The sequence below is a fragment of the Balearica regulorum genome, chromosome 19 (assembly GCF_011004875.1).
Source record: "Balearica regulorum gibbericeps isolate bBalReg1 chromosome 19, bBalReg1.pri, whole genome shotgun sequence".
Taxonomy (NCBI): domain Eukaryota; kingdom Metazoa; phylum Chordata; class Aves; order Gruiformes; family Gruidae; genus Balearica; species Balearica regulorum.
In genome coordinates, this window is record NC_046202.1 from 2,384,135 (window position 1) to 2,393,366 (window position 9,232).

Genomic DNA, 9,232 nt, shown 5'->3' on the forward strand with positions numbered 1-9,232 from the left:
TTATCTATTACAAAGCTTCAATATTTATTACACAGATTTCGCTTTAACTGCTTTGTAAATCATAGCAGAAATAACAGCCTTCCAACTGAGAGTCATATGCCATAATCAACCAACAGAAAGTCAAGATTGTAATTTAAAGTATGTATTAAGAAGTCCTTATGTGAACGTTTTGTTTAAATTAAGAGATGGGACATGATTCAAACAATAAGGCCTCACCAAAGATAATTTTTCCTAGCAAATCAGTCAAGGTTTTAGAGGAGGCTCAGGGGGTGGCGAAGAAGCAATCGTGACCTCCCAAGACTATAAATATTTTTTGTTGTCAGATTATCTGAACAGAAGACTGCCCAGCCAGCGTGGTCCGTCTCTGAACGGCACCTTGGAGCTTTCAGCAGCGGAGCCGCGTTCACTCGCCCGGCGGGCCCGGTTCAGCGCGGCAGAGCTGGATGCCGAACGGCGTCCTTGGGCCGCGGCCAACCTCCCCTGGGCAAAGCCGCGCCGCCCTCCGCGCGGGCTCGCTCGCGCTCTCCAGCCCCGTCTGTCACATCCTTCCCTGGCCCCAGCGCCCCGACACGTGCCGTCTGCTCTGCCTCCGGCACCGGGCGGCTCCGGTTTTGACTCCCCGCAGCCGAGCTCCCCGTTACATCAGCCCGCTTGCGACTGCAAACCCAGTCCCGTCCTGCTCCCGAGCCGTGCCGCTGGTGCTGCTAAACCCGCGGCGAGGTACCCAGCTCCCCGCCACCACCTCGCCAGATTGCACCGTGCAAACATCTCCTGGTCCTGCAGACCTGGAGCCCCTCTGCCCGGAGCAGGAGCCCTCCCTGCCCAGCCCTGCCCGCTCGGGTACCCGCAGTTCCCGGCCTGCCCTTCGTGCCCGCAGGGGATCTCTTGGATACGGCTGCCATCACCCTTTGTGCAGCAGTGCGACCCTGTGACGAAGCAAGCAAAACTGAAGGTGCATCATCCCCGGGACGGGGACGCCCCCAGCACCGCGTGGGTAGGACTTCTCTGCAAGTCTTCTCCCAGTGAGGGCAAGAGGTTTGCAGCCCAGTCCCGCGCAGGGATCGCCGGGCGGTTATGAGCTGGGTTCTCGTAACAGATCACGGTATTCCAGTATTTATGAAGCCTCCTTTCAATAATTATCACGCTGTTACATTGGTGAGTTTCTTGACAAGTTATTAAATCATAATTTCTAATTTAAATGCCAGCTTTTGGCGTGCATGCCTGCTCAGGATAAGCTCATTTTCATTTTTATTAAACATCACCTATTAAACACAAGGAGAATTTTCTTAGGAATAACAGAAAACACCACAGGTGCCTTATTTCCCAGCTCGTGTTGCAATGGTTGCAAATAATTCCCCACACGTGTAACCACAACAAGGGAATTGCTGCGTGGTTTAAGGGAGGACTGAGGTCTGCACATCCCTTCTTCGGATGTGCGGGTGCTGCCTGGCACCTTCCCTTTGTTTTTTGCTCCTTGCCAGCCCCTGGAGGTGACAAACCCCGCAGCTGCAGGCTTTGCGTCATGCCATGAAGCACCTCCACCTCCCGAAACCAAAAAGCCCTCACAGAAAACCAAAGGAGAGGTCAGGATGCCTGAGCTAGACATCGGTATCCCAAGCACCCAACTTCCAGAGATATTGCAGAGGCTCACAACACGGCAGCCGTACTTCAGTGCCACCCAATACTTGGCTTGTCAAGCAGATGGTCAATTAATTATGCTCGTTTGGCGTTTATAGTGCCTGGCCCTGGGCTCAGCATCCAAACCACGTACCCCTGCATTGCAGGAATGGTCGCAGCGCCGGCTCCGTCCCGCCCGGGGTTATCCTCCCCACCCTGCTGAATTTACGGGGGGAAGGGATGTGTGTCCGCGGAGCCCTGGACTGAGCCCACGGCGTATGGCGCAAACCATGCAAAAACGGGACTAGGCAGCTCTTTTTGTCTGAAAAAGGGAAGTAAAAGGAAAAGAATAACTCCAGTGCAAGAGACGTGGGGCAGGAGGATGTTCAAAAACATCCCTCGGGATGAAGCATCGTGCACGTGGCTTAGCCCCTCTCTCTGGGCTGGATTTTGTGCTAAAATCCTGACTTACATTGGGGCTGATGGGAAAAGGAATTACCCGTTTCCCCCAAATGATTTCCATGTCCAGACTGTACATTCTCTGTGATCAGACTGATTAGTTAAATAAATCATCCTTACCTGAAGATAATCCATTTACGCTTTTTAATTAAACACAATTATGACAATTTGTTCTGCTGTCTGCCAGACTGCATGTGCAATCGAAGCCGAGAGGGGAAGAAACTTTTGCGGTCGTGTTTACCTCCAGGCCAAAAAAATGAGCAGAAAAGTACCGAAAGCGCACCTTTTGATAACGGTGCTGAAGAATGGCTGGGAAAAAATAACAAGGGGAGACTGGGGAACTAGTCGGGATGATCGGTGTCCTCTGGAGCGGCCGCGGGCTTCTCTCGTGCCATGCCTGCACCGGAGTATTGGGCTGGGTCCCCTCCGCGCTCCCGACGGGCACGGAAGGAGCTCGATTTGGGGGCTGCGTGTCCCCCCGCCAAATGCAGAGCCAGGACTAGGTGCAAATACGAACACAGCGGTTTTCTTAAAATGGTGCGGTGTCCTTTTCGCAGTCCAACAAGACAAGAAAACACGTCCCATTTACTCTGCCAAGGGCTTTTATTTAGATCAACTTTCCTTCAACTTGCTCGCACAGAGCGAGAGACAAAATAAGACATAATGAGCCAGCTTAAATAGATGTTAGAGACCTTTCGGTTATTTAAAAGCCCTCCGCAGTCCTTCTCCCCTCCCCTCGCCACCGCGTGCTCAAGTTCAACTGCAAGCGAGCACAGCAGACTATGTGCTGTTTGTTTTGGGTTCAATGGCATCTCATTTACACGTGTTAATTGCAACTAATTGGCACTAATTGGATGAACAGGAAACCCTCTGGGAGCACTCATACCTTTAATTTGTAGTAAATATCATTAATTAACATATGCTAATTAGAGCCAATTAACATTGATTAAGGGTTGCCAGCTACTTGGAAAGTACAACTATCCATGTTGTATTAAGTCAGCACAAAATATGATGCAGGCTTTAAGTATAAAAGAAGAGGCAAGCTGACACAAGGCAGCATCTGGGCTGCGTGCGTGTTTGCTGGCTGGCTGGCCGCGTGCCGCACGCGGGGCACGTTGAGCTTTCGCACCGCTCACGACGCAACCCGGGCACTGTGCGATCTCCCGCGGCCGCAACACAGCGAGGGGAACAGCGTGCCACCCACCACGTAGCGTGCCTTGCGCCCACAGGTGTGGTAGGAGAGAAAAAGGCATCTCCAAGATGAGTTGTTGCTACCCAAAGCATGCGAAACCCAACGTCTGGGGCTCCAGGGAAGCTTGGCACCTCTTTGCGAGCAAGTCTGTTAAAGGGGATCCCTGGCTTTTAGAACAAAAGTTAAGTCGGCGCTCCTTCAGCCTATGTGCGCTGCGTACCGACACATTTCTTGTGGGATTCGAGCGCAACACATCCCACCGCGCTGGCCCAGACGGGCCGCAAGCCTGGGCGCACGGGGCAAAGCAGTGACGTCTCCAGCTGGATGAAGGAAACTGGTCCGGTCCCATCCAGCACTGACCGCCGGCGGGCGCCGTGCCACGTCTCCGTGGGGCTGCAAGGAGAACCAAGGCAGTGCTGTCCCTGCAGAAAGCCACCTCCTCGCTGTGGAGAGCCCCGAGTGGACACCCACGGGATGCTTCTGCCTGCCTGGGCTTGGCAAAACTCCCCGCACGGGCTGGGGCCGCTACGGAGAGTTCAGCCCCAATATTTGCACGGCCGCTGAGCTGGATCCCAGCTTCGCGCAGTCCTAGGGGCGGGCAGGTGTGAAGATAGCCTCAAGCCACTGCTCCTCCTACCACGGCTTCTGCGGAGCACAGCTCCTTGATCCAGCGAATATGGGTCACTGCCTTCCCGGGATCTGCAAAGAGCCCGGGGCTGCTCTGCACAGAGCTCAGCCCTGCTCTCTGCCAAATGTATTTACTCAACAAAACCTGGAAGGTGTAAAATAACGCAGCGACGCTCCCACACAGGGTAAAATCCTGCTGCTCCCACGTCAGCTGCATTTTTGGGTACAGATACCTCGCAGCCTGCAGCCGGGGATGAAGCTCTGCACCAGCTCAGACCCCAGAAACAGCAGCGGCGGCAGCGTGCAGCATTGCACGGGCAAAACATGCTCCACAGCACAGCACCCACCCAGCCCCAGTGCCAGGCGAGGGCCTTGGAGCCAGCAAACACCCCGAATCCCCCCGCCGCACCCCCTGGGACGTCGGTGCCGGCACGGCCAGGCCTTCGGGAAGCGCTGGTGCACAGAGCGAGAGCGGGGCTCTTCCCACAAAGGCCACTCTCTGCTAATTAACGAGCAAACAAAAATAAGACGGTACCCGATAACGGCATTTTCCTAAGGGGTAGCTCCTCTTTGGCCCTTTTGTCGCCACCCAGAGATCCCCGAGGGGCTGCGATGCCAGCACCCCAGCCCCCGTATCGCAGCGAACGGTGGGAATTCGGCCGTCCGCTCGCACAATTGGCAGAGATGAGCAACCCGGGGCGGGGGGGGTGTCCAGACACGGCCGAGTTGGTTACTCGAGGCTGAAGTTCAAATACCTTGTTCCCCTAAAGCTTTTGCATTAAAATTATTACCAACCTGTTTACTCTGCTGTTTGCCATTTTATTATCTGATAAAGCAACTGCTTATCAGTTTGCGTAGGAGGACAGAGAAGTGCAGTGCTTAATCTTCCCGAACACCTGGGAGGAGACATGATTCGGGCTGACACCGGGGCTGTTTCCCAATTTACATGTTTCTAAAAGGATTAGCTTTTTACATTGAGAAAACAGAGGCCGGCGGTGAGACACGGCAGGGCACCGCAAATGCCTTGAATTTTGTTGTTTGGCTACAAAATGTGCTTTGTTAGCCGAGCGGGAAGCACGAGGTGCCGGCGGAAGGGGGTGTGCGGCGACGTGGCCACGTGCTTTCCTTTTCCAGCTCCTACAGATGTTGATTGCACGGGATGGGAGCACGCAATTAGCTCTGCCTCGAATTGCAAACTGACCCTGTAGTTTGAGGACTGTAATTAAAACACAGCGTTTGAGGCCTCTTTCCAGCCAGCATTTTCACTATTTACACGGCAGACTGCCACAGGATGCGGTAAAAGGGCGGAAAAGGGATGAGGAAAGATGCTGCAGCCCAAATCCCACTGCTCGAGTCCGGACCCAAAGCCCCGGGGCGTCCGACGCGCTGTGCGGGAGCAGCAGAGCCGCGGGCGCCGTGTTAGCGCTCAAAGACCTCCCTTCGTCCCCAAAGGCCGACGCGGAACAACGCCGCTGAAGAGATAGCAGGGCTTTATGGTTGTATTTTTTTCAAGCTTCCAGACAGACACAGAGCGGCAAGCGCCGATGAAGCCGCGGTCCCCCTCACCCTTTCTGGGAGAAACCTCCCACGACGCCCCGCGCTGCAACGCCTCAGTCGCTGGGCATCACTTTCGGAAACGGTAAAAACCCCGTCCTCAGCCTGGACACGGAGCGGGGCCGACACGAAGCCTCGGGGAAAAACCAGGATGGCGTGTCTAAAAATGGGCTGTAAAATTTCAGACAACTGCAATCAGAGGGGACGTCTGAGAACCTGAAAATGTATTTTTCATGAGTTTAATAAAAACATCTGTTGGAGAGGAGCATCACTGACACATTTAAAACAGTATCAGAAAGCCGATAAACTAAAAACCCCCAACAACATACACACATACATAGAGATATAGATAGAGATATATGGACGCATAACCTGCCCCTCCATGAGGATATGCTCGATAATCCAATAGGTCTGTTCCACCTCTAATTACAGTGATCCCGCGACCCAGTATTCCTTAACCAGGGCTTTAAATCTCAGTTTACAGTATTTAGGAAGCATTGTCAATAATGTTTACAGTGAATTAATTGCTGAAGTGAATTTAATTTATTTTCATTAATTATAATCTTATTAACCAATTAATTAAATCCAAATACAGGATGCGACATTGTTTGGTGGTTACACCCCGGTAAGCAAACAAGCAGCATAATCATATTTCCAGCAAAGCAAACCAGCAATTAGGGAGGACCCAGGACAGCAGATCCTTCCGGGGTCGGACATTTTTGGGGTGCTGCCTACCTGCTGCTCCCCGCCACCCCGTCCCACTCCCGCTTCTTCGCCGGGCATTGCACGGGCGGGTAAACCCACCCGGCACCCACTCAGCTGCAGTAACAGGGTATTTTTTTCCCTTGGGACTCCCCCAGATGTGAGCAGCTTTGTTCGAATGCCCCCCCGACGGCTCCCCGGCGCCGCTCCTCACCCTTTACCCGTGCCGTGCACTGCCCACGGTGGGAGGTCATGAGATTTTCACGAGAAATCCAGGATTATTTGGCAACGTACGGAGTGCGGATTCCTTGGCGAAAAGAAACAAGTTGAACGAATGACTTAACTGCTTGCAAATTCAAGATCTCTTTTTGTTTTATGACTGCCTCAGCATCCAGCCGCACATGGATACAACCCCCTTCAACAAACATTATGCACAGGATTTATTACAGATGTATACTATTTACTAGGGTTTATAGTGATATATAGTCTCTCTTCATCATCTGAGCAGTAAAGTATATTGTTCTGACCCTTCCACTCCCTCCATTTGCCTAAGACTCCAGCCACTTGATATTTTTCCAGTTCTGACATTTCAAACATGCAATGCCATATGTATTGCCACTTTCAGGTAATTATCACGTAAAATTAGGCTAGTCTTGTACATGAAACTAGCAATTAGCCAAGGATTGAAGGTCAAAGAGATCTCATTTATAGAGTCTCTAACAAAATGTTAAGTGTAAATGTGTGTCAGATGGTCCAGGATGCCGGATTATATGGGGTCATGACAACGGGTCTGAAGTGTCATCAAGCACGATGTAACCAGTCTGTTGGGCACAGCAGTACAATCTGGGACTTATCTCTTTCAGCCTTATCAGAACCTGCGCTAAATCTAGGACACGGCCTTAGAGGAGTTTCTGCAAAACCAGGAAAATGAGTCGCAGCCCATTGTTTCCCTTGCTAGGACTTTTAAACGAGCTGTTCTTCATTACAGTGCGCCGCGCGTGACAAGCTCCGTCCTCGTCCTCCCAGGACGTTGCGTGCGCAAGCCGGAGCACGGTGCTCCCGTTCGGATGAGGTCAGGTTTTGCCCCGACCACGCATAAGGAATGGCATCGAGGGCTGCCACGCCGTGCCGCGAGGAGACGAGCGGGATGTGCCACGCCGGCTCCTGCCCCGGGGCTGTGCCACGCTCCCCGTCGGGCTCTGCGTGTCCCTGGGCAGGGCAGTGCTGCAGCGATGCTCAGTCCTGTGGGGACGCTGTGGGGGTGCAGATCCCCCTCCAGCTCCGAAGGAGCTCTGCTGGGAACGTATCAGCTAATGGCACCAACCCATCATCTTTTAATGTCATCGGAGCGGGGTTATCTAACGCAGCCAAAGGCATGTGGGACCTTAATCAGGTGCTAATTTGTTTAGCCCTCGTGAAGATACCAGCCTTAATTCTTGCTGATACAGGGCCTCATCCTGCAGGCGCTCGAGAAGGCACGGCAAAGCTCGCAGGCACGCCGCGGTGCTGGGCCAGAGCTTCCCTGCCCAAGCAGAGCACAGAAGGGCTCCCTGCCGTCACCACGAGCAGGCCCCAGCCTTTCCGCTCCTTCCCCAGTGCGCGGGGAGGGCCATTCTGCGTAGAGAAGTCAAGGATGCTTTCACGTGCGTGCCTCTTCTATCAATTTTCTTTAGGTGTTGGTGGCTGAAATCTCTCACAAAGCTGATGCGTCTCTTTTTCCCTCCCCCGGTATAATACTCTCCCCCTTTCCAAGTGCACTTGGGTAGACAGAGATGGAGCACAAAAGCCAAGACGGCGGCAGAGGGCTGTGCCAGGACTAGTGCTGAACAAGACCTTCTCTGACAAGGAAGGCGGCTGCACCCGTGTCAGGTGTTAAAAAAGCCTCCTTGCATAATTTTGTTTATTCTCACCTGTATAAGTATTTATCCTTTCTTCCTGCTGCTCCGAAAAGGAGAGAAATAATAATAAAAAAAGTCTTTTCTTTAACAACCCAATATGCTTTCCAGTGGGATACATCCTCCGTCAGCCCTGACAACCACTCCAGGTCCTTGCTGCGCGTCACCCCCTCCCCGGCACTAAGCCCCCGTCCCCGTTACAAGCAACCGCTCCCCGCTGCACGTCGCACCGCGCGTCGGCGGGGCTCGTGGCAGATGCCTTTCACACGCTCCCCCGCCAAAGGCGGACGGAGCGGAGGGCTCGCAGCATTTTCCTCCCAAGTTTTCCTCCCCGCCTCTCCCCTATCCCTCCGTTTCCCCTCCGCTCTCTGAATGCCGTCGCCTCCTTTGCTTCTCCTCCCCTCTCCCGCTCCGGTTTCCAGCCCGCGTCCCTCCCGGCTCTGTGCCCTGACTACCAATGATGCTTTCAGCCCTGCTCTGTATTCCGGCTGGCGGCAGAGGTGGGGGCACGCCAGCCCGCTCCGCTCGCCAGCCCTTCGCCTCCCGCACAGGGCCGCAAAGCGCTGCCAGAAGAGAGACGAACGACTTTCCCATTTTATCCAAACATGGCGCCAGCGCTTTTCTAATTGCAAATGAACGAACCCGCGGGCACGCTGCACGGCCGCGGCCCGACCGGCGCCTGGCAGACCCGGGGGCTCTCCCCGTCCTTCTCTCCCTCCCCAGCAGCAGCGGCAAAGGGAGGAGGGATGCTCCTTCCGCCAACGCACCGGAGCTGACCGGGTGATCGCGGATTCGCCCTTTGGTTTGCCATCCAGGCCCGTCCCCGCCGGCACAGCCACGTCGAGGACGGCCTCGAACTTCCCCGACTCTTCCCTCCGCCCCGCGCACCGTGGCGGCCCCGGCTCGTAACCTCCCTTTCCTCCTTGAAGCCCAGGTCGTAGCGGCACTTAGCTAAATTATATAACTGCAAACAAAGTGTGACAGCTTTATTTGTAATTATACCGCATTTAAAGGAACAAGATGAGCTTAATGAGTTAATAAAGTGGCTGCCTGTCAAAGCAGGGGCTGCTTTGCATAGGCGCCCGGCGCTGGGGGCTCATGCATATGGAGGGTGCACGGAGGTGCCGCCGGCCATGGCAACGCGCAGGTAGCAGCCCGCGGCCAGCTGCCCCCGTCCCAGAAGACT